The 24,576-nt window shown below is 38.1% G+C and overlaps 1 protein-coding gene across 2 annotated transcripts in view; it reads left to right on the forward strand.

Annotated features, from left to right (window-relative positions):
- The window catches only part of LOC113043593 (N-acetyl-beta-glucosaminyl-glycoprotein 4-beta-N-acetylgalactosaminyltransferase 1-like), a 145,632-nt gene that overhangs the window by 18,129 nt on the left and 102,927 nt on the right, over positions 1-24,576 (forward strand). The gene's annotated exons all lie outside the window — the stretch shown is intronic.

Consider the following 24,576-nt stretch of genomic DNA (forward strand, 5'->3'; position numbering starts at 1 on the left):
TCTGGTTTGGCCAGCCATTCCCACCAAAATGCTGAGAAGCAAACAGTAAGATTTCAAAGCCAACATATCTTATTAGATCATCTCACAACAGAAGCAAGAACAGAAGCAACAGGAAATGCTCTTCAAACAGTGACCGAAGTGAGGGAGTATACTGCAAAAAAAGGTACAATCTTCCTCCTTGGCATCCACTGCTGAAAAATCTCAGTTTGCACCGCGTCTCAAAGAGGAGAGCGAGTGGCTTTTCAGAGTGACTTACCGTGTGATTGAAGGCAACTGAAGCGGTGAAGTTATGCTTTTTGTTAAAAAGATCTTGCAAAAATAAACTGACACTTCAAAAGAAAAATAATATACAATGCTACTGTAAAACACTCTTTCTTAGCTTTGTGTACATTGGAAAGAAATTGACTGAGAAACATTTTTTCACTGTTTCAGTAACAATTAGAATGCCTTGCATGCATCGCTTGCTCACCAATGGATGCTCTGCAGTGAATGGGTGCCGTCAGAACGAGTGTCCAAACAGCTGATAAAAAATTCACAATAATTCACAAGTAATCCACACCACTCCAGTCCATCTTGTGAAGAGAAAAGTTGTGTTTTTTGTAAGATACAACTTTAAACCATTTTGGATATTTTGGATTAAGGGCTTTATTTGAAATTTGAAAACATCTTAATGGTGGATTTGTTTCTTACACATACACTGCTTTTCACTTCACAAGATGTTAACTGATGGACTGGAGTGGTCTGGTTTACTTGTGATGCTTTTATCAGCTGTTTGGACTCATTCTGACGGCACCCATTCACTGCAGAGGATCCATCCATTGGTGAGCAACTGAAATGATGCAGCATTACATTACATTAACATTTAGTCATTTAGCAGACGCTTTATCCAAAGCGACATACAAATGAGGACAATGAAAGCAATCAAAAACAACAACAACAAAAAAATCACTGTTCTGATGATCAAACAAACTCTACAACATATTACATGACCAGAGGGTGAGTAAATATTTCAAATAAACGAATTACTCATTTTAAATAAATGAGCTGGACCATATACTGAAGAAAACGTAACCACCACGTGTCCAACATGCATGTGAACTCCTCTGATAAAATGTAAGAAGTAAGAAAGACAAATAAAGAATAAAATATCAACAGCAAAAAGTAAAGGCAGATAAATGCTCTCCCTCCTTAAAGATCCTACTCTCTTTTCTCACCCGAGATTAACGGCACCCATTAACTAACACTCAGCACTTTTGTCCCCTGTCTGTTGTAATCTTGGTGGATGGATGCAGTTAAAAGTAATTAGTTTTGGCTGCTAATAATTGAAAGTCTCTCAACAGGGGAGACACTGTCTCAGCCACAGAAAGCTCGTTTTAGTGGAAGCATCCCTCACTTTCTCTCACCCAATCTGAAAGGTGCTGTAGCATTAAATCCGTTACAGTATGTCTTGGATAAAGGACTGTTTATTTTATTGATTGGGGGGTCATATAGCCTGAGGAAGGATTCTTCAGTTCAAACTCCAGTGAGATGAGCGGGTGAAGAGGTTGAGCCGTCTAGACTACAACCCTGAGGCAGATGATCCTGAACCTGGGGTTTACAGAATGGATTTTCTGTTTTTTAGCATAGCATAATAGCAGCACTCTTAAACAAACCAAACAACTAATCTGAGATATATCTTTTAATGTCAAACAACCAATCACAGTTCGTTTCGTTCATCGTCACGTTTCGAGGCATGGAAATGTCGCCACAATAACAGACCTGTTAAAATTGTTTAAAACTCTCAGATGTATTTTAAAGATTCAATGCCGCAAACTTTAAATATTTCACATGCTTTTGAAAATCCAGTGTTTAGTTGAACCTGGTAAGCGACCGTCGTCACAGTTGTAAACACGGAAGCATCTGAAACAGTTCTCGGCTCAAGCAGCTCAGATCTATAAGTTACTCGATCAAAAATCACTTTTAGACATCCGACAGTCAGTCTGACTCAAAATGAGCCAAAATATTGACGCATCTGAACCTATGAATAAACGTATTTAGTGCTCCAGTTCCTCCGGTAGTCACTGAACTGAGGAACTGATTCAAATCAAAGACCGATGAGTTGATATGCGCATGTGTGAACCGAGAACTTGAATACAGGGGCTAAATAAAAGTTTTCATGGTTTCTTATTGTTTTTGTAAAAAGGTGGGCTGATGAAGACTAGTTTATTCACTTTACATGTGTTAGACACATTAAGTGGCCGTTCACATGTCGCGCTTAATATTATGCTTCAATTGTGTCAATTATAAGTGTTACTGCTGCCCGTCTTCATTGGAAATAATGAACTTAAACGTGTAAAAGACGTGATATGTGAATGGCCCCCAAAACACCAATGTTTCATATCATTATTGGCTCCTTTTAATAATATAATTGTGTAGAAATTACATCACCGATTACGTAAACAAATTTGTGAATTTAAAAGAACTGTCCGAAATAACCAGTTTGCCCAAGATTACACGCGACGGTAACTAGCTGCAATGGCGGCACGCAAAATTTGGAGTAAAACTTTGATATAATTTTGTGAGACCTTATAACCATACTGAAAGCAACAATAGATAGTTTACCCTAGATCTTGAAAATCAATTAACGTAAAGATACATGTTAAAACTTAAAGTGAACCAACGAGTGTATTCCATAACAAAGATGGTATCATTCGCTCTGTACGAACATTTCATAATGTTAAAAATTTTGATATTTATTAATTAGATCATAAACTTTCCATTTCGTTGCGAGTGCAGTGCGCCTCCAGAGAGAGCACACCCCCACATGATTTTGATTGGCCGTGATATTTGATTGATTGTTGGGTCGCATTTTATCATCGTGTTTGGTGTGGACACCCAAATTGCTTGTCGCTGGAATCTTGTTGCATATAGTTAGGACACAATGTGATGTTCAGTTCCTTGCACAATTCAATTGTTTTGCTTAATAAGATAATAAGAGCTAAATATAACCCTTTGTTTTTTTTTACCCTATATGGTAAAATGCTTCTTCTTTGGCATCACTGTGAAACCCCCCTTTTAGAACCCTTATTTTAAGAGTATGTCCATTTATTCATTGACGTGCCCTTGAGATACACAGCGACCTTCTTTGGTGGACATTAAAAGCAGCATCCATTCATAAGCACTTGCTATCTTTCATCAGCTCACCGAAAAATGCTTCTCGTTCATTTTGAGCCCAGGCTTGATGCTAAAAACAGGCTTTTATATCTCGGAAAGGGGTTTACTGTTTTACTGCCCTTGGGCTTTGTTCTGAAAGTTCACCGATTTTAGCTTTTGTTTACACTGGTGAAATAGGATGCCTTTTGAAAAATGATTTAATGGCTTATAGCTTTAGATTTCATTTCACTGAGACACAGCACAAATAGATGGCAATAATAACAGTGCTCAAATGAATTTGGTTGGATATGATGGTTGATATTGGTCTTATTTGCTGAGATGAAATCTGTGTTTGGTGACGAGAGAAAAATAAATGAGGTTTTCATTGGTAATGCATTATAAACTATTAAATTGAATTGTAGAATAGAGGTGAATCAGGTGAGGAAATGGAGAACACAATAATAGTGAATATGCCTGGAGATACCAGTACCTGAATTACCTTGAGTTTTTAGAAAGTGACCGCAATGATTGATCATTAAGCACTGTAATTGTGTGACATTTCACTAGCTTATTAAAAGAGCCTTTTGATTACACTCAGTCTATATATATATATATATATATATATATATATATATATATTTTTTTTTTTTTTTGTTCTGATACATCTGATGCACCAGGGCACATCATCAGTGATGTATCCTGAGGTCATCGGGTGTTTCGGGTCTCTCAAACATCAGACACCCTCACTCAGGCGACCCAGCTGAAACTGATCAAGCCTCAACCACGGTTCCGCTCTCTTAATCCAGAGCCACCTAGAGGCTTTCTCCGCTGCCTCTGTGCTGTTACAGATGGCTCTTGTCCTCCTTTCGCCTGTGATGCCGAATGCAGTATATGCCCTACAGAGGGACTGTCCAGCAAAGCCTCTGCACTCTACCTCTACAGGCAAGCACCTTGCCTTCCAGCCTTGTTTGTGGCAGTCGCTGACTAAGGTAGTGTCAGTTTGCAGCTGTTTCCATAGAGTCCCATGGCACGGTGAGCTCCAGCATTACAACATTTTTTGTCGCCTCAGATACCAGGATGATGTCAGGTCTGAGTGAGGTCTTGACTACATGCTGGGGGAACTTGAGCTGCCAGTCCTGTGCAGTTTGGAGAAGCCCTGCTGTTCCTTTCTTTGTACCTGGCTTTTCTCCGGCTCTAATTAAGATGATGGTTTGCTTCCCAGGTCTGGACTTTTGGCAGATGGAAACAGCACTAGAGATGCTCCCTGCGATAGTCTTGAGCACCTGATCATGACGCCAGCGGTATCGGCCATCCCCCAGAGCTTTTGGGCAACAACTCAATACGTGCTCAAAGGTACCCTTGTTCTTCTGGCATAGGGGACATGCTGGTGATTCGGCCAAGCCCCAGCAGTGCAGGTTAGACGGGCTGGGAAGAACATCATAGACGGCCTGGACCAGGAACTTGATGCGGTGTGGTTCTGCCCTCCACAGGTCAGTCCACGAGATCTTCCTATCCACAACATGCTCCCATCTAGTCCATGCACCTTGCTGTCTCATCCCCACCGGTCTGCTGGTCCTCTCCTCCTCCACAGCTGCTCTGACTTCCTTCTGAACCAGTTGCCGCCGCTCCTTCCCCCGCGCTTTATCTTAACGGGAGGCTGCAACGGCTCCTAGTCCAGCCCTTCCTCTGGCCACAGTTCCCAATAGGACTCCATGGCGCAAACGGGACTCTGCCTGCTCCACTGCCACCTCTACTCTCCACTTCCTGCCAGTCTTAACTACCACCCCTGCCCCAGAGACCTTTGGGTCTGCTGATTCCCGGAACTGCAGCACCTCTCTTGCACACAAAACCTTAAACTCCTCCTCGATAGATTTCCGAGGTAGTGTCAGTTTGCAGCTGTTTCCATAGAGTGCGATGTTGCTTAAGCTCCGCGGTAGACCCAACCATCTCCTCAGATAGCGGCTGACTCTCCTCTCCAGGTCTGTAATGGTGGAAATCGGGAATTCATATAGAAGCAGTGGCCACAGTATCCTCGCCAGAATCCCGTGCGGGTAGATCCAAGCCTTGAATTTGCTGGATAGGCCTGTTTTGTCGACGCTCTTCAGCCATTTATCCTACTCTTCACAGGTGTTCTTTACTGAAGCTGTGTCCCTGAGGCTGCTGTCAAAGTACCTCCCTAGGCTTTTCACAGGCTTCTTGGAGATGGTAATCATCGGTGTTCCTGAGATCGAAAACCGGAACCTGTCAACCACTTTGCCCTTCTTCAGGACCAAGGATCTTGACTTTGCTGGCTTAAAAGACATCCTGGACCATCCCAACAGCCTCTCTTGTACTCTCAAGATCCATCTGGCTCCAGGCACTGACTCGGTGGTTACTGTCAGGTCGTCAAAGAACGCACGGATTGGTGTTTGGCGGATCCCGGACCTGGATTTGGGGCCTCTACACTCTGGTTCAGCAGATTTTACCGACATGTTCATTGCTAGTGCGAACAGGATCACGGAGATGGTGCAGCATGTGATATTTTCAACCTCCAATCTGTGCGACTCCGATGTTGCTGACCCTGCTGAGACTCTCAGACTGAACTCGCTGTAATAATCCAGAATGAGGTCTCTGACTGTAGCTGGAACATGGTGCCTCTCCAGTGTTTCCCACACCAACTTGTGGGGCATAGAGCCATAGGCATTGGCCAGATCTAACCAGAGGACCACTAGATCTCCCTAGTTCTCCCTTGCTTTTCTAAGGAGCTGCGTGACCACGCCTGTGTGTTCTAAACACCCCGGTACACCAGAAATGCAGCCTTTCTGCACTGAGGTGCCGATGTCTATATATATAATTGTATTAACCTTTGTTGATTACACAACATGATATCTTCTTATTACATTGCTATCAGTTATATATATTTAAATGTAAGAAATAGTTCAGCTAAAAATGAAAATTTGTTGAAAGTTTACCCCCCCCCCCCAGGCCAACCAATATGTACCAGTAGATGAGATAGTTTCTTTGTCAGAACAGATTTGGAGAAATGTAGCATTACATCACTTGCTCACTAATGGATCCTCTGCAGTGAATGGGTGCCGTCAGAATGAGAGTCCAAGCTAAAAACATCTTGATGGGTATGTTTCTTTCAAACACATGATTTTTCACTTCTCAAGATATATTGGAGTGTTTTGTGATGTTATTATCAGCTGTTTGGACTCTTATTCTGATGGCATCCATTCACTGAAGAAGATCCACTGGTGAGCAAGTGATGCAATGCTACATTTCTCCAAATCTGATGAAGAAACAAACTATTCCTTTATTTATTTATTTTGCTTTATTTTTTGTGAACACTCTTACTTGTCATTGACCCAGTTAGAATATTAACAATAATAGGCTTATCCGATTTTTAAAGTGAAAAGAAAATCTTCCCATTTATTATGGTGCCAATTCATCTGCCGTTTGCAAGAAGCCAAATTTGGCAGATGCCAGCATGGACAGTCTGTGTGACATGCCCTCATCATCGAAAACATCCAAATGAGGTCCAATGTCAAATCTGGGTCCTGAATCAGCAGTCTATAGCTTTAAACTCATAATGGAAAATGCACTGAAAAGCTGTGTGTGTCTACTCATCATGTTGTCTTTTATAAACATCTTTGAGGCAGCTTTGTTTGGCTCAGGTTGTAGTTTTGTTGTTGTTAGCATGATCCGGGTGCCAGTTTGAATACAAAGTGTTTTTGTCCCCTGAGCAGTAACACGTATTTTAGTGCCTGACCTTAGCAAGCATTTGTTATTTTCCCTCTTCCTCAGATGCACAGCTCGGGCTCGCCACCTGCTCACATCCCACACGAAATTAGCATTTGCACACTGAGCATTGCAACATTTGCTGTAGTTGAATTCATTCAAACTTATGAACAGATATGAAGCGGTTTGATGAGAAGACATGCAGCTAATTTGATACTTCACCTTTATAAAGCCCTTTTATACATCAGCAAATCACACTTTATAGCATTCATAAGTTGATGAGGTCATGGAAAGTTAATTGGAATCATATTTTAATAGGCAAACATTCATAAAATGCCTTATGAATCAAATCGAGCCTCTTTATGTTTAATAAACTTGTGTCTGGCTTCAGTATTAATGAAGCTATATACTTGATTTCTAAAAAGAAATTATTGACACATCAGTAAAGCCACACTGGACCTGTATGGACAAAAAAAACATTTTTCAAAATATCTTTCTTTGTATTGCACAGAAGAACGAAATGCAAACAGGTTTTGAATGACATGCGATGTGAGTAAATGATGAGATAATTAGGATGTTTGGCTGATCTGCCCCTTTAAGAAAAGGAAAAATAATAATAATTAAAATAAAAATGTAAAACATTCTAATCACTAATCACTGTTTATTAAAACCAAAACCATTGAAATAGACTTTAATCTCTTAAATATTTAAACAGAAAATAATAATAATTATTATTATTTTAATTTAGATAGTTCCTAAGGCGACATTCTCAGTTTAATATAGTTTGAGTTTCAATTCTATAATAAGTTAAATTGAATAAATTAATTATAAAACTTAAAAAAGACATTATACAGACATATTTTTAAAAAGTAACAAAGAAAAAATGGCAAAAACACAACAAAAATGATTTTTTTAATTAAAATTATTTACAAAATTATATTAGAATATAAAAGATGCTAAAATTACTTTAATTTAATTTAAGGGTAGAAACCAAGGCAACATTTTTAATTTCAATTTATTTGAAGCTGTATAGTATAAATGAAAAACTATAGAGACACATTAAAATAAAAGAGAACAAAACTTGAACTAAAATGAAGTTAAAACAGAAAACATAAAATTTTATACAATTCTAAATATTAACAAAAATTCTAATAGTACATACATGATGTAAAAATAACAGTGATTTGTACATTAATGTGTGTTTGTGTGTGTATATATACATACATATACATATACATATACATATAAATAAATATATATATATATATATATATATATATATATATATATATATATATATATATATATATATATATGTAAATAATTTATATTTCATTCACTATATGATGATCATGCTCTCTGCAATGTTGAAAGTGCACATTATGAAAAGTGTACAGTACTTAAGTACATATTTTTCACAAACAGTTACAGTTACAATGCACCAATTTTTATTTTTTATTTAATGAGCAACGCGGTGCCATGCACAGATTTTGTTCATTATCTGTGTAATAATAATAATAATAATAATAATAATAATAATAATAATAATAATAATAATGAATCTAGGAAATGAATCTAGGCAGTTCTAGAGCAGTTCATAGAGACTCGTCGTTCTGTTCTGCGATCTTGTCTCGCGTGTTTTTTCATGTGAACCATACACTAGGACTTGATGTGAATAGGCCAACAACTCCATACGAAACCCTCTCAGTCAGTTGACCCTGAAATGCGATCTTTTTTTGTGTGCGTGTGTTGCGTGTGGAGCCTCTAGTCAAGTCCTTCAGGAAGAGTATTCGGTGGAGAATAATTGGGTGACTGCTGTATAGAGTCTAACAGCAGAATTGCCTGTCTGGATGGCCCATCCTGCTGTTAGGGGTTGTTCCAGACTGCCGAGGCTGAAGGAAAGGACCTCTATTTTTCTTGTCTAGTCTTTTCTCCAGGATGCATTCAGGCTGACAGTGTGATAGACAGGCCAGAGCTGCTCTGTGGGGAATGAAGGGACATCAATTAGCTCACCTCCCACCCCATCCTCTCTCTCTCTCTCTCTCTCTCTCTCTCTCTCTCTCTCTCTCAAATGAGCCATTCCAGCTACAGGAAGACAGTGGCAGTAGAAATCCATCTTTGTTATCGGCATTTTACTGGGGTTCAGAAACAGTGGTGCTGTTTAACCCTGTAAGCCTGACATATGAATTAATAGTCAGAAAAAAATCTAATATTTTGGAATGGAACCATTCCTTAAAAAAAAAAAAAAAAAAATGTAATCCTGACAGCTTGTAACATGATAATTAGTTGTTGAGCAATTAAACAGGCAATACGTTAAAATGGCAAAAGAGCAATGTTTTTTTTTTTTTGGCAAATATTGTACTGGTCATGTCAAACATACTAATCCTAGTGCAGCCAAGTCAATATTCAATGAATAAGATACCAATCACCAGTGTTTGTACAGAATTGGTAGGCGTTTGCATTTGAACCTTCTGTCGAGATAGCATGCATTAACGCTCCAGTGCACTTCTTGGCCTCAAATATACAGATCCGCTCTCCGGTGGGTGGCACTTCATGGTTCGGTTAGGGTAGCACAGTTTTGTTCCATTTTTGGAATGCCCCATACAGCCTAAAAACTAAAATAGTCTACTTTATGGTTTTCTTGTTATGTGTATATGCGACTGACATTTAAACAACTAAAATACAATTCTAACCACAAAACAGTTTTTAGGGTAAATGGGATAGTTTACCCAAAAATGAAAACTCTGTCAGCATTTACTCCGCCTCATGTCGTTTCAAATCCATAAGACTTTAAGTCGGCCTACATGAAAGGAATAGTTCACCCAAAAATGTAAACTTTCTGAGGATTTACTCACTCTCAGGCTATCAAAAATTAGCTTTTTCATTGGAACAGATTTCAAGAAATTAAGCACTACATCACTTGCTTACCAATAGATCCTCTTCAGTGAATGGGTGCCGTCAGAATGAGAGTCCAAACGCTTGATGATAAAAACATTCACAAGTAATCCACACCACTCCAGTCTATCAATTAACATCCTATGAATTTAATTTAAAATAAATTGTTCGTAAGATGTTTTTAGCTTCATAATATTGCTTTCTTCACTGAAAAAGTTGTCTGAATCAGGAGAGAAATATGCACAGATCAACCACCAAGCTTTATAATAAAAAAACAATAATATAAAACAATACGTGATACTTTCTGTGTGCAATGGAAACATGGAAGAGAAGAAATTGTTGAATGAAGTAGTTATTTTTGTTTTAATTTGCACACGAAGTATTCTCGTAGCTTCATAACATTACGTTTGAACCACTATTCTCACGCAGACTATTTTAACAATTTCCTTACTACCTTTCTGAGCCTTGAACGTTGTAGTTACGTTGCTGTCTATGCAAGGTCAGAAAGCTTTTTGATTTCATCAAAAGTATCTTATTCAGTGATGAACGAAGGTTCATGAGGGTGAGTAATTAATAACAGACATGAAATACTTCCTTAAGAATGCAGGCCAGTCTCAACAAAGGAGCATGAGTTCTATGGTATAAAAACCTCTGAAATAATTATTTTCTTCTTGAATGATCTGGTGAACAGCTGATGATGTGCGGTCAGGTTGTTCTGGTTCATTGTCGAAGCATTGCTATGTGGTTGATAGGTTCTGGGTGGTTTTTTGTGTGATGCAATGAGGTTGCTATAGGGTGTTCTGCATGATTGCCTGGTTGGTTGCTTACTGGTCCAGGTCTCTGATAATCTAGTCTGTAGATATGGCTCACGTTTTTCCTTCAATGTAACTTAATCCCTTTTTTATCCACCAGGCAAGAGTCAGATTGCTTAGAAAGTCAATAACACATCTCTTCCCAACAAGCTGCACAATTTGAGATATCATTCATGTCTGTAGCACAAGTTGGAGTTACATGCTGAAGGTTAATACTTAGGGGGAGTAGTTTGTTGAAATCACCAACCTTGAGTATGAGCAATAGTAATAGAGATGCTTGCCTTGGTAAACACCACTGAAATGAAATGTGAGGTGGAGAGAGTATAGAAGTCATGGCAGTGCCAGTTTGGTGTGGCAGTGAGGGCGAGAACTGATGAATGCACAGGGGAAGGACAGGTTGTATTGGGTTTTATTCCATTAGAGAGATAGAGATAGATGAAGTGATTGTATGAAGGAAACAGTTCCCTGATCAGTTTCCAGTTGAGGTACAGGAGAGGGGACACACCGGAGGAGTTGTAGCTGATGGTAACAGATTGAATTATTGATTTTGCACCTGCTCAAAATATAGCTGAATGTCTGTTTGGGTAAGTATGTTCATTTTTTTTTTATTATTATTATTTTTGGTCACACTTTAGTTTGATGACCAATTCTCACTATTAACTGTTTAACTGCAACTTTTGCCTCAGTAAACTCCTAATTTGCTTCTTATTAATAGTAGGGTAATTGTTAAGTTTATGTGAGATGTTGGATAAAGTGATGTAAAATATTATCATGCAAAATAAGGCATTAATATTTGCTAATTATATTACTAAAAACAGCCAGTATGCTGGTGCATACAAATAAGCAACTAGTAAATAGTGAGAATTTGTATTTTAATGTACTTCTCTTGTGTATGTCTCACTATGCATACCTCACATTTGCCTAATCCTAATCCTAATGCCTAGTTCACTGAATTAATAGTGTTTGATGAAGCAATGCCATTGCAACCACTCAGAAGATCCTAACAACCATTTGTAACATACTAGAACCGCTCAGAAGTCAGCGCCTTCATAGCAATAGCCTAAAATTCACCCAAATTGCCCTTGTAAAAATTACATACCTGTAGCAATGCCTTGAACATATTCACTATGTTAAAATATAACCTTTTGAAATGTAAAATAATGTGGCAACTGTATACAAATGTCCTTTCAACCACTTACAATACCATAGCAACTGAAAAACTACACACTAAACTATTTAGAACACCTGATGATCATGCCACAACCAAAATACCCTAGCGACTACACAAAATAGGCCTGGCAACCATTTACAATACCCTAGCAACTGGAAAACTACACACTACTTAGAACACCTAATGGCCATATAGCAACCAAAACACTCTAATTACTAACTGTAATTATTTAACAGTGTCTTGGAACCACTCACAAAACCCTAGCATGCAACAATAAAAATTTCTTCCCAACTGTATTCGCTTGTTAAGTCTGACGTCACGTAGCAGCGCTTCCGTGTCCAAACGATCAATCAATTACCACGAGAAAACAACAAAAGTTGCTAATATAAACTCACAATGTGATGTAATACTAGCGAAAAAGTTATAATCTTAACCTTTAACTCCATACTGAAATCCCAGATAGCCAGACAATGAAAATATAAATATAAAAACAATATATAAAAATTATTTGTGTTTGGGACGCTGTGAGCACGGAGACTGTAGTGTATACCATAAGTTTGAAAGCGTTTAGCTTAAATGATTAATATGAATAAACAGTGCTCATAAACGGCTGCTGGGGTCGTATTCTCAAGTGAAGCGAGTTGAGGCTTGGACCCGGAAGCAGCGCTTCTTACGTCATCACTTAACAACCGAATAGTAACTCCCTAGCAACCCCTCAAAATGCTCTTGTAACTGCATCCTGGTAACCCCACACATGCATAGCTACACACTAAACTATTCATAACACTTTATCAACCGTGTAGCAATTAGGGCTGTGCGATATGGACAAAAAAAAACAATCGCGATTTTTTTGATCAATTTTTCGATTTTGATTTTAATCATGATTTTGACACACACAGACATGCTTTAGAGTCATAATGCCTTCAGTATAAATTTTAAACATATTTCCAAAAGAAAACCAATGTGAGTTTTATCAAAAAGTTGTCACATGTCTCTAGAACAGACTTAAGTCAAAATAATCACTAAGTAAAGATGTCAAACAAAATCTATACATATGGCAAAAAATTATAATACAAAAATTAAATAAAACCCGTGTTCAGGGATTGTGTTTTTTTTTTTTTTTTTTTTTTTGCCAAGCATTGGTCATAAAACTCACTGTAGCGTTGCCTCAGGTGTCATATGTTTTGCCAAATATATTTATTGCCCAAGGTTCACACGTACTCCGTCTGCATGTACGCGGTTCAGAAGCAGCAACGAGAGCACATTATTGTTACGCGAAAGCACAATAAAATAATGCATAAACGCGAATCTATCCCCTCGCACGCTGATTTCCTTTGCTCTTATAACAAAACCAGATGCGCGTGCTCAGATCATAGACTGTATAAGGCTCAGATACACGCTGCCTTACAACGTGTCTCCTCTCGCTCAACCTGTGTCCTGTGCACTCACAACTCTCTCTGTGCTCTTGTGCAAGATATTAAATCTTTTTGCACCTTTCTATTTATAACCTTTTCTGTTCTCATCTTTTACCATGTGCAGTGTGAACGTTCTGTTCCGTTAACATGGGCTCGAAACTGCCACAGACCAATAGAAACTCAATGGTGAAACAAACTCCCCCAGAAAGTTAGCTTTGGTCAGCTGTTTCGAACTGCCGAAACAAACTCAAAAACGAACTTCGTTTCGGTCTGATTTTGTTCTAAATGATGTCATATCAATTCATTCTTTAATTTTGTCTGAAATATATCGGGGTCTTAACAACCACCTGGAAACGATATGCAATTGAATTGTAACACTCTGGTAAACAGTCAAAACACCTTAGCAACCATAACACAATGCCTTGGGAACCACCCATAACACTAGTTGTCACACAGCAATAAACAGTTACACACCCGGAAAATAATTGCAATGCACACGCAACCACCCTAAACACCCTAACAACTGCATAGCTACACTTAAGAGACCAACACAACGTCATAGTAACACCCTAGTAACCACTCAAAAAGCTCTTATAACCACACCTTGACAACCACACACAAACCATAACAATTGCATACACAAGAAACTATTCACAACACCTTTATAACCATGTAGAAATAGAGAAACCAATCAAAATATCAAAGCAGCTGCATTTTAACATATTATAAACCACTCAGAACATAGCAACACACTAGCAATCACGCAGAACCCATTGAAAACGGCACTGCAACACCCTACTTTTTTAACGACGTTGGGCTTTAATTGGCTTCCAGAATGTGACACTTCCGTTGGGGCCTAGAGGAACTACTGTGTTTGGGAGTAATGGAGGAAGAGCAAGATTTGCCATTTGTCTGGTGTTCATATTGTACCTGAGCAACTGAGAGCATGGTTGTGCGATTGTGTATGAGTCCAGTGACAGTAAGGTGTGTAGAAGGACAGGGCCTCGTTAATAATGTGAAGTGTGAGACTGCCATGACTGCTGCTGTCTACAGGTGCTCAAGAGAATCTCTGGAGAGAGACCGTTAGAGAAAGAAGAGGCAGACAGTGGAATAAACACCTGCCACAACAGCCATAAATCTCCACATATGTGTTATTATGTGTGTGTTATTATGCTTGGGTATGGATGTATTTATAAAACCACCACAGTCACACCCCGAGGTAGATTTTATTGCTCCGAGGTTGCTCTTTGATAGCCCAGGACCCTTAGTGGTATTGATATTTTATGTTTCAGCTCCAATCATTGTCCCAGATGTTTCTCCAAAAATTCCTTAGGAGACCTTGGGAGACAACAATAGAAACAAATAAAACAATTGTTTAATTATAGTCTGAGTTTAAATAAGGGATATCCAGTCCTGCTTCTGGAGGCCACTTTCCTGCAGAGTTTAGCTCCAACCCTAAATTAACGCACCTGAACCAGCTAATTAAGGTCTCCAGGATTATTAGGCTGTATTTGAAACTGCTCCCTCATTAACAACTCCACTAAGTGTTAAGTGTAATGCACTACATTTCTCCAAAAAAAGTAACTAATTGTGTTATTTAGTTACTATTTAGTGAAAGTAATGCATTGTTGCTTTTTCATTACTTTGTTTTTCCTAAAGTGAAATTAGTAAGCCTCAGACTAAAGGAAATGGCTCTTGCTCTGCACTTCAATCCTAATTTCTCTTAACCTGGGAACAGGAGAGCTGTCAGAAAATAAGCCTAATCAACACAGGTGGACCACAATCAAGTAATCAATACCATAGTATAAATATCGCTGACTTACTTCTATCCATTGATGGTTTATCAGCATCCCTCCTCCCCCCACTTTGAGTTCATTTTATAAATAGAGGGGGAAGTGGGGTACTCTAGGTTCGAGCCATTCCCCGGACAGCACGCCAAATACGCATACCATACCTCAGCTAATTATTTGTTAGCATGAACTTGTGAAATGGGGAAAAAAGTAACTTGCATTACTTGTTTGATAAAGTAACTTTACAAGTTACTTGGAAAAAGTAATCTGATTACATAACTTTTAATGCATTACCCCAACACTGTCTACTGATCTTTTTCACAAATTTAGGCACCAAGTGCCAGTTTGACTAAACAGGGCAAATTAGTGCGAGAGCGCAATTCCAAAACCGTGCCAATGGGAGGGGAAATTTCTGCAGGTGATTTATTAACGATGTGCAAATTAAACAAAAACAGATGCAACAGGTAATTTACATATCGAGTGACATAATATACCAAGCTAGTGTAGTCGCGAATAAATAAATAAATAAGTCACAGTACGTTGAAAAGAACACAGGCCAAAAAATTAATGGTTTCAAGAGTGATGTGACATTCAGCCAAGTATGGTGACCCATACTCAGAATTCATGCTCTGCATTTAACCCCATCCAAAGTGGACACACACAGCAGTAAAGACGTTTTCGGTGGCGCAAGCTGTTAGAAAAACTGGCCCTAAATGTGCTAGAAGTGCTCCATATAGCATCTTTAAACAAAACTCAGAAACACATTAGTTATAATGCTAATAGTGCATGGGCATTCTCTAACTGTTAACTTTACATAAGTTGTATACTCATACGTGAATTAAGGGAATGAATGAGTGAACTCAACAATATCCTCTAGGGTTTTGGACACCACTACAAATGGTTGTCCATTCAAAAAGCACACTATATAAGTATATGGAGGCACAACCCTAGAGAAAGGTGTGCTAGACATTGGTCCTTTAGGGGGTTGATTGGAACAGGTTTTTTTTTTTTAGAGCAATAACATTTCCTGGTGGGCAAGTAGAGAAATCCAATGACAAATATTTGCTAAAATTCCTGTGCTTGTTGCAGCCTTGTTTAATTGGACAACAGTTTCTGTTGCTTTATATCTTCATGTCTTCTGATAAATCAGTGTTAGAAAACAGAAGCTATTTTGTATTTTACTATCATGAAACCCTGAATGAATAGGACTGGACAGAATCACTGTTGTAACAATTATTGTAAACATTAAACTTCCTGTTTTGGAAATCAATAAATCTATTGTATTTTCTGTGGATTAGCCAAGTCATCTGGCACAGAGGTAAGCTTGCACTTCACCTTGGGTTGTGGATTTCAAACCATGGAAACTTCTTCCCTGTTTACAACAACAGCGCTATATTTGCCTCCCAGTTTCCGTCTTTTGAACCAAGAGAGCTTAAAGAGTTCTGCTGCCTCCAAAATGCTGGCGATCTCTCCTCTCACTCTAAACAAAATGATGACGAACACAATGGTGACTTTGAAATCATTGTAAACAGCGAGTGAGAGGCAATGGCATTTTCCAAGCAATTAAGCAATCAAATGTTAATTGCTGGTGGCAGATCCAGTAAACACAAAAGGGGGCGACAAACATCTCTAAAAGAAATTGACTGCAGAAATTGACTAAAAATTGCAGAATGTGATGTTTTCATCAAACATTCTTTTGAAAAATAATGGTGATCCAATTGTGGTCATTCCATACCAGTTTGCTGCAACACTGCGTAAATTGCTATGTTTTGATACTTTATTGGTTGAATTTCAATTAATGTCTAATTTAAATGCTTGTACAGAGCTGTTCCTTTTGCTAGAGTTTTATATGATATGGCTGCTTTAAGTTTCACCCCTCAATGACACATGCTCTATTGCCTTACAGATGAAAGAGCGACTCAACATTATTCAAAAACATTATTTTTTTCTGGTTAAATTGGCTTCTCCTTTGTGTCTGCTTGATTTGAGTGAGGGCATGATTAACCTTCACAGAAGAGCTCAGTGATATCGTGTGTGCCTGGATACACTACTTCTGGACTGTCTTTCTCTTTCTGCATTCTGTATTTCTTATGCACACTTACATTTGAACACCTTTCTTACGTTCCCTTTATTATGAAAAGCATACAGACCCCAGTAAATTTGCACATTGTTGCTGGAAGCAAACGATGCCTTGTTTTATTTCTGACAAACTTATCGGAATGGTGCAACAACAAATGGATTTTTGAAGATGGACAACTGGATTTTTATTTTTCACTGCACTATTTTTCCATTGTTTTTCTAAGTAGACATGAGGTATGCGGACAGACATATTTGACCATTGATTCTGGAATAGAAAAGTAGACATTTGGAAAATGTACACTTCTCATGAACCTTCTCACAAATATTTTCACTTACAGAATTTAAATTGTTGTGAAATCTGTTTCTTTCTCATCACTTACCCTCATTTCAAAGTATGAGACACTTCTCTCTCTGTCCAATACTTGACTGTAAATGTAGCTGTGTGTGTGAGAGAGAGTTAAAATCACTGTTATCTGTATCAGCAGTGGGCTGGAGATAAATGGATCTCTTTGTGTGTGGCGATGAGAGGCGGGACTTTATTCACTGGGTTTGGAGTCCAGCCTTCTGTCCTGAGCCTTAACAAACCTAACACTCATCTGAGCGCCAAATACTGGTTTGGCCGTAACTGTGTTTATGTGTGTTTGTATGTAAGGGCGTCTGTGCTGCGCATACCTCATTCTGATGAGACTTCCACGCTTCTGTGAGAAGATTAGTTTGTGTGGAAGGAAGTCCTTCAGATTTTATTGCTGGGCAATGGGATGCCAAAATGTTGGGCCCTGTTTGCAAGAAGAGTGGACTACGCCAATCCATCTGAATGATCAAAAACATAACATATATTCTAGATTATGGATGGAAAGAAAAGCCTTGCAAATTTGATTAGAAGAGAGAACTGTGTCCCAAAATTTTAATGAAAGATAAGCAATGATTTAAGGAGCTGAATAGTGACCAATTGAGATAAAGAACTGAGAGAGATGAGGAGGTGTGATGGATAGAAGACACAAAGAAGGAGGTGAGATGAGATATGAGGAGATGAGTCAAATTATGAGAAGGTATGAAATGAAGAATGAGAGGAGTCAATAGATGAGTAGAGGAGGTGGCAAGAGATGGGCAAAAGTAGCTCAAATATAAGGAGACAATAGTAAAGGAAAGGAAGGGGTTAAAAGAAGGTGAGATGAGGGTTAAATAGTGAGATAAAACCTGAGTGGGATGAGGAGGTGGGATGGATAGAAGACCAAAAGAAAGGAGGTGAGATACAAGGAGAGGAGTCGAAATATGACGATGAGATAAAAGATGATATATGCAAAGTAAAGGGGTTGAGGAGAGGAGATGAGAAAAGACTCAGAGGCAAGACATGAGGAGACAAGAAGTAGAGCAGAGTCCTTGTTCTCCCTCAGCCCAAAGAGCAGACCAGCTTTCATTTTATCACTGACAAGACCAAAGGAACAGCATAAACCCACACATCGGCCATCTGCTCTGCTCGTCTCTGGAAGCAACCCATTCGCTTTTCCATTCCACCATCAAAGCAGCGAAAGTGTTTTCAAGCTACTAATCGTTATTTAATCAAGCTTACTGGCTTGATCTGCTTATATTCAATTAATTTAATCCATTCTATCCAAAGAGCCGTGGCGATACTGCACGCTGAGAGTGTCATATCTGCACTCCAGCAAACCGACCCTCTTTACTGCGTCTCGGAGGTCTGCCGAGATGTGAATGGGCACAGTCAAGCATGTGTTATGTGGGTGTGCGTTGCAGCCTGTTAAGCTGTGCGAGAGTGTGTAGCGAGGTATGTGCACTGCCCTGGGGGATCTGGGACTCCTGGCCCATTGCCTGTGACCCAGATTACAGGAAATTAAGGAGATTTTAGGAGCTCACTCTTCTGGCCTGCTGCGCTGCATTATCAGAATCTGCTCCTGCAAATAGAAGCAGCGGGACGGGGCGGTGGACTTGGCAAAGAGATGCACTACCACCGAATACTACCTCTCTTTCTCTGGAGGAAGTGTTTGATGGAGCGAGTTCCGCCTGTGCTCTTTTTAAGTGTTGGTCAAAGCACACATACGTCAGATGAGTTTTAAGATGGCTTGTCAAGCTAAAAATACATGTTGTTCAACTAACTATGTATCCCCTTTGCTCTGTTCCATTACATTATATCAGTTGCGCTGTTTTTGAACACAAGAACGTGCCCTGGGTGTAGGCTACATCCTCTCCAAACAGAACATTGAGTGCTGTTCCAGACTGAAAACAACCAAGTGTAGTTGCTTTTCAAAACTTCGTACACAAGCTACCGCCTAATATGAAACTCATCATGAAAATGATGTTTTGAATTATAAACAGTCAGTTATTCAGTCTGTGCAATCACTTGCAATATCCCATATTCCATCCCTAAATTGTCTGGCCATGTTGTTGTTTTGCCATAAGCCAATCAATGTTTAGTCATATGGCATTTACTGCTCAGCGGACTAGTTTAACGCTTTGGAGTCTATTAACGCGTATATGCGTTATGAGGCATTTTCTTCTGATAATCATTAAAAGAACTTAAATTACACTTTCATTTTTGATCATACAGATAAGAGCAATACATCAAAAGAATCTGTAAAGGGTCTACTTTTTTGTGTACAGACATAATAACAACAAAACTTTGTGCATTTATAAAATAAAGATAGCAAACAAGTTGTGCTGTCTGCAGCCTTGATCTGCAGTAATCTTAATTTAGACCACGCCCCCACGCTGAACGCGCTATTCAGATTCTAATGTTTCGAACTGAAGCGCGCAGCTTAAATACGCCCAAACAACAGAAGACAACGCAGCGAGACTCTTCAAGTTTTTATTATTTTACTGTTTGCTTCACGATAAGAGGAATAAGACATAATGAACCCCAAAAAGATGTCATGTGGATTACCTCAGGATTTGAGATTTGGATTTCCTCAGAAAAAAAGAATGAAGCACTTTATTCAGCAGAGATCATAAACATGAGAAAGTGTCCTTTTATTTATTTATATACTTGTACTAGTTTTCACATAACGTGTAAACATTTTACTAGTTAGACTTTTTCCAAACTATTCCTGACTAAATGTATAATCAAGTGAAACATTATGAAGTTTTAATAACAATATACAATATACACTACTTTACCATTCAAAAGCTTGATGTAAATAATATAAATGTAACACATAAATGTAAATGTAACAAATGTAACAAACAATGCTGTTCTTTCAGTCTATCACAAAAAAAACCTAAAAAAATATTCTCAAGCAAAACATTTTTTTTTCTCAAAAACACAGTCATGTAAATACATGCTCACGTATTATTATAGTCCAGTTTGTGCTGATTACAGTGAGACTAGACTTTAGCCATTTAGATGTTTATAAGCAACTGAAAAAAGCACAAATGTCAGGGCATGACAAAACTTCTCCAGGCCCCAAAAATACCCTTAGACCTCAAGTAGGCTTTGTTTAAGCACACCTCCAAACCAATGGTATTCTTTCTAAGCCATTAACTTGCATTGCATTGATTAATTGTTCACATAAAGACTAGCAATGTGTGTTGCTAGGCTAAATTAAGATTATTTTTAACATTACAAATCAAAATGCATGGTGGAAATGCTACTGGATATAACAGTAAATTGTTAAGATATTATAAACCTCCCTGGTTGGCCAACCTGTTAGCTAGCTTATGTGCTACAGCTAGGCTTTGGGTACGAAAAACGTGGCTATTGGAAAACTAATGCACTGTATAATAAGAAATCACTTCAGACACAACTTGAAATGGAATTTCTTAGCTTTACTTCTCCATTATTGTGTTTACTGATACACAGTTATGATTGACCTCCTCAGTCATATTCCACCCTCACAATTCACTGTAAAGTTAATGGACTAATTAGAGCTCGTATCTCCACTGATGTGTGCAATTAAAACATGTCCCAAATATTAACGCCACTTTCATTTGTTTACTGCCTTTTTATCTCCTACTAAACAATGTGTTAACACGTTTAGTACAGTGAGATGAAATAAACATAGCTCATTGTTAATTAGCATGCATGTTGGAAATCTGAATAAGATATTTAGTGGTCCAAGCAGCATCAAAATTATGCTGTAAGCATTTGATTTTCATAAAAACTACTTTCCTTCACTCTGTTTGTGACCAAATGTGATAAGCATGCCCCTCTTACTATTTCACACATTGGCAACATCTCGGATAATCCAGAAGCCTCTTTCAATCCTCACAGTATTCGGTAGAGAAATTCTCTGTTTACAGTTCCCCCCTCCTTTCATTCCACACCTCCATTCCAGCAATAAAGCTTGTGGCCAAGTGCTAGAATTGCCAGATTACTAAAGGATTGCTTGCAAAAGTAGCTCTCAAGACTCATCTGCCCGTCTATGAGACCTGTTACAGTATGTGATTTATTAAACACATATTTGAAGACTTTTAATATGGCTTGCTTCTAAATAAGTTTTTTTTTTTTTTTTTGACTTAATGCTATTGCAATTGCATTTACACAGACTGGCTAAAAGGGCAGATGTTTATAACGTCAATTTATTGCATTGTTTGGATGTAAATTTCCCAGACGCTAATCCTTGCATTTCACAGTGCGCTTCTAAAATTGTTTTGCACGTTATTGTTGATTTAAATCAATTTAATCAAGCCCATAAACAACCGAACTAGTTGAGAAACCAGGTCAGAAAGCCATTTTTCTTTTTCTGAAACATCTGAAACACACCATGCTCCCGCTCATAAATACCAGTGTGCCTCACAAAGACTCAGCTCTATAATGTTAAACAAACCACACATCAAGCTGTGCTTATTTCTTCTCCGCAGGGAGAAGCTTATGTTTATGAAGGCAACACAAGCCATCAGTTTCCGTGTAACTGCATGGTGTTTACTTAAGCAAGGAGCTGCTATCCAAAGTGACTTGCAGTGTTTAAAGGTGTATATAATTTTGCATATTCTCTGGGAATCGAATTCTTGTGGCATAATGTGATTGATTGAATCTTTTAGGTGTCTTAAGACTCAAGTGTCTAAATTTAATGACCACAAATGAGAAACTGATACAAAATTCATTTAATTGCAGCAATTTTGTATTTTGTAGTAATACATTGAAATTCAGAAAAAGCCACTGTATGATGGCGGCCATGTTTAAATCACATGACCAGACAAATACCATTTGCATAACTGTTTCCACAAACTCAATCTTTGCAACGAATGAATCTTGACTGACAAATGCAATTATTTTTGGACTTCTATACTCTTAACCGAATATATCTGTTTTTGTTTGACCTTGCATCCACACCACTAGGTGTCAGTATAAAGATTAAGTACACTGTCATACAGGAGATGGAAAAATGACTTAAAATGACTTTCACCTTTAAAAATAATTTACTGCAATTAAAATAAATGGTGAAAAATACTTTGGGCTATGAGTTTCTGATGTCCAGTTTACAATATTTGTTCATTTTTAGGCCTTCTCTTATATTACTTGCAGTGACACACACACACACACACACACACACACACACACACACACACACACATACACATACACTTTAACCTAGTGCATACATAATGTGTCCTAGACCTCCAGGCTTTGACTACAAACTGCCCTTCCTCTATAGTCAGTAGATATCAGGATAATATTTTATTATAGGAGAAGCATTCATTATATTTTATAGCTTTATTCCCTCTGGTTACAGTACAACTTAATTTCTTAAACCGTTTTAGTTCCTTGTATGTGTGACTGTGTAAAGAGGTAATGTCATAATCACCCCACAGGCAATAACACTCATGCAATGATATTTTATTCTCTTGAGACACAGTTTCCTTTTATAAGGAGCTTCTGCCAAGGCGGATTTTGTGCCATATTTACCTTGTAGTCTCTCTCCTTGTCTGACGGCCGAAAATATCTTTTATCCATCTGTTGATGTTAGCACACCTCCAAGTATATCCTTCTGGCTTTTCACCATGCCAACAGAGTGATCCTCATTTCCTAATGGCGGTCAATGGAGGACAATCCCATAATCCATCCAAAGTGTGTCACTGACCTAGTGGCACTGGTTTCTGGGCTACAGCCAGTCCAAATTAACTTACTGTAACAATTGATAAATGATGGTGAAAATACTGGGCAAATTTTATGTATATATATATATATATATATATATATATATATATATATATATATATATATATATATATATATATATATATATATAGCATTAATGCATGGTGTGCAACAGTTAGTTCTGGTCCTCGCATTTGATTGGCCGAATGGCTTTCCAAAAGTGATTACAGGGGTAGATTATTAGATTTAAAGATTTATTGTTTTGTGTAATTCCTTGCACAATACTATGCACTGTCCTCAAATCACTTTTAGAATATTAATAAACTTAATTTGCATTACAGTACCAGCTCTGTATGTATGGCTTTTCGGACATAGTAAACTTGCTCAGTAGCTCCCCTGGTAAAGCAACATTTGTGATGTGAAGAGATCAGGTATAAGTTCCAGAAAAGCAGTTAAGACAAAAAAGTTAGACACAAGATTTTAGTCTAAAAGCAAGTTACTGACATGGATGCTTCAGCAAGTGTTTTGTCAACACAGCTGGTTAGGTTTAAGGTAGGGTTTAATGTAGGTGGTGCATTTTTTTTATATGCAATAAAGTGTTCTTCAGATATTTCATTTCTGACTGCCATGATACATACACCACTCAACATAATAAAATGTCGCCAGATTGTCTCAGATAAAACTGTAGATGCTTTCAGGGCCACTTACTGGACAGTTCACCTTAAAAGTTTTTTCCAGTGAGCCTGGGTAGGTTGTAACTTGTATGTGTTTGTGTTATCCTGGACCGGTGTATTGGGAAAGCGAGAATTGGGAAGTTGGTGTGCACATTGTGGGTTATACATTATATTAAAATTGTTGCAATTATTCAGCATTAACCAAAGATGATGTAGGAAGTTACTTCAGGTTTCAAGTTTGTCATTAGAATACCATTATCTCTCTCTTTATTTTTTTATTCACAACACTCAAGTTTCTTATGTTGCAGTTCCTTTAAAAGTTAGGCTAACTGGTTTTAGCATTTCAAATCAGTGAAGAAACAAGACAGTCTCTTCCTGTCCAAGTTCTCAGCTTGAATAAGCAGCGATGTGGACCTGAACTTGTGCTTAAGTTTAGCTGTGTAAGGCCATCAGCTAACTGGAAAGGTAGTGTTCCTCCCCAAAATAGTGGAAATAATATAATAAGCAATCCTAGTGTTGTAGCCTGCAAATATTCTTTTGATAAACAACATTTTGGTCAAAGACCTTCTTCAGGCATTTTTCATAAAACTTGCCTACACAGCTGCTGGCATCCAGGTGTACGAGAGGTGTTTATTTATTCATTTTCTTGCCAAAGGCAATTTTATTTGCATTTGGCACTTGGCAAGTGTTAATTTTGCACCCCAGCTGTAGCTATTTCCATGTGTTCTCTTGCTGTCTCTCTCTGAGAATGATTTAAACTGCTAAGAAGAGTCACTATAATGGCTGCTCATCATTTCTGTGTGTTGTATGTAATATAAATGGTAATGATAGAGAACCAA

This window comes from Carassius auratus, chromosome 25 (assembly GCF_003368295.1).
Source record: "Carassius auratus strain Wakin chromosome 25, ASM336829v1, whole genome shotgun sequence".
Taxonomy (NCBI): Eukaryota; Metazoa; Chordata; class Actinopteri; order Cypriniformes; family Cyprinidae; genus Carassius; species Carassius auratus.